This window comes from Rutidosis leptorrhynchoides, chromosome 11 (assembly GCF_046630445.1).
Source record: "Rutidosis leptorrhynchoides isolate AG116_Rl617_1_P2 chromosome 11, CSIRO_AGI_Rlap_v1, whole genome shotgun sequence".
NCBI classification, from domain to species: domain Eukaryota; kingdom Viridiplantae; phylum Streptophyta; class Magnoliopsida; order Asterales; family Asteraceae; genus Rutidosis; species Rutidosis leptorrhynchoides.
In genome coordinates, this window is record NC_092343.1 from 346,095,585 (window position 1) to 346,097,711 (window position 2,127).

The following is a 2,127-nucleotide window of genomic DNA, read 5'->3' on the forward strand; positions in this document are numbered from 1 at the left end:
AATTTAAAATTAGTACTTTTATAAAATATAATATAAACATAATATTTTTATAAAATTTGTATTTATATCATTTTAGTTATAATTTGTATTTTTATCATTTAATCGTAATTTGTATATTTTTTATTCGTAATTAGTTTTAAACTTAGTTTTTGCCATAGAATTTTTATATTTCTAGATTTTTAGACTTTGCCTTAAAATCTCTTAAGTGCTTTTTCTTTAGATTAAGATTTAGGCGCTTTAGAATTTTGCGACGCAGTTTTTAGATTTTAGTGCCTAATTAAGTTATTACCGTTTTGAATATAGAATTCCTTTTAAGCCTTAATACATTTAGGCGCAACTTTTTAGATTTAGTTTTTAGACTTTTAAGTTTCGACGTTTTTCTTTCTTATTTTTATTTTTTGACGTCTTTCGACGCATTTCTTTTTCTTTTTCTTTTCCACGCTTTAGTTTTTAGGACATAGATTTTTATTTCAAAATATCGACGAAAAATTATTTTAAGCGGTTAAATTAATAGACATCCAAAATTTTCTGGTTCGTAGTAATAGTTGGATTTGTTAGTGGCGAGTTGTGGGCTTCCGATTTAAAGGGTTCTGGCTACCTGCTGCATCTATTGGCTATTCGAAACGTGGGCAAAATCAGAAAAGTATATTAATTTGATAACTTATATAATTTTTTTTTTATAACTAATAGGATATTCAGTGAATGCACCGAGCAAAACGTTCACCATCTTTCATACGTTCACCACCTGTAACCAGATCAAGACATCTAGCTAATATTGCCGCTGTTGATTTTTCTTTAGAATCATCATCTAGTCGAACAAGTTCTCCAACTCAAATTTTCGATAATTCATTTTTTGAACCCGACTTCTCAATTGAGAACCCGGAGGATATTCAAGGACAATTGCAAGATCCTGAACCAATAATCATTCCTCCTGAACCACAAATCGGTAAATCAGAATTCTCTAGTGATTCGTATTCAACAAATTCAATTATGGAACTAATGGAACCTCAAAGTATGGAAGATCGAATGAGAGCCACACGCACGGGCCAAGGTCACACCATTATTCGGCCAGATGTTAATGCGCCAGATTATAAAATCAAAGGACAAATCCTACACATGGTAACTAATCAATGCCAATATAGTGGTACGCCAAAAGAAGATCCAAACGAACATCTTTGAACCTTTAATAGGATTTGTACTCTATTCAAAATCAGAGAAGTTGAGGATGAACAGATCTATCTCATGTTGTTTCCCTGGACTTTAAAGGGAGAAGCCAAAGATTGGTTAGAATCGTTACCTGAAGGAGCGATTGACACATGGGATGTTTTAGTTGAGAAATTTCTGAAAAGATTCTTTTCGGCATCTAAAGCCGTGAGACTTCAATGAGAAATTGTTACGTTCCCGCAAAAGCCAAATGAAACATTATATGAGGCGTGGACAAGATTCGGAAAATTGTTGAGAGGATGTCCTCAACACAGTTTAGACACTTATCAAATAGTACAAATATTCTACCAAGGTGTTGACGTTGCTACATGAAAGGACATCGACACAGCAGCTGGTGGTTCCATTATGAAGAAAACCGCAACCGAATCTCACAAAATCATTGATAACACAGCATCCTACTCGTATGAGTAGCACCAAGAAAAAGATATTTTTCGTTCATCTAAAGTGGCTAGAGCCGATTCTTGCCATGACTTTGATTCCGTTTCTGCAAAAATAGATGCTTTCAAGAGACGAATGGAAAAGATGACTAAAGATATTCACACAATACGAATCAGTTGTGACAAATGCGGTGAACCACACTTAACGAAAGATTGCCACATTGAGTAAATGATGGAACAACGTGAGAATGTTTCCTACATGAACTAAAGGCCGGGAAATAATTATCAAAATAATTATCAACCGCCAAGGCCAAACTTCAATCGAAATCAAAACATTCTTTACAATCCAAATGTACCAAACAATAACTTGTACAACCAACAAGGTCCGAATAACCAACCAACTCAAAACAACACTTTCAATCAACAAAGACCTGGCTTATATAAACCACCACAACAAACCAAAGAAAAAAAGCCAAATCTGGAAGAAATGATGGCAAAGCTAATGGAATCTCAAACACAATTTATT

At 33.8% G+C, this 2,127-nt stretch overlaps 1 non-coding gene across 1 annotated transcript; it reads right to left on the minus strand.

The window, feature by feature from the left end:
* Positions 1-1,374: 1,374 nt before the first annotated feature.
* On the minus strand, positions 1,375-1,481 carry LOC139879280 (small nucleolar RNA R71). The gene has a single exon (XR_011770130.1). It is a non-coding gene; the product is annotated as a small nucleolar RNA R71 (small nucleolar RNA).
* Positions 1,482-2,127: the final 646 nt, after the last annotated feature.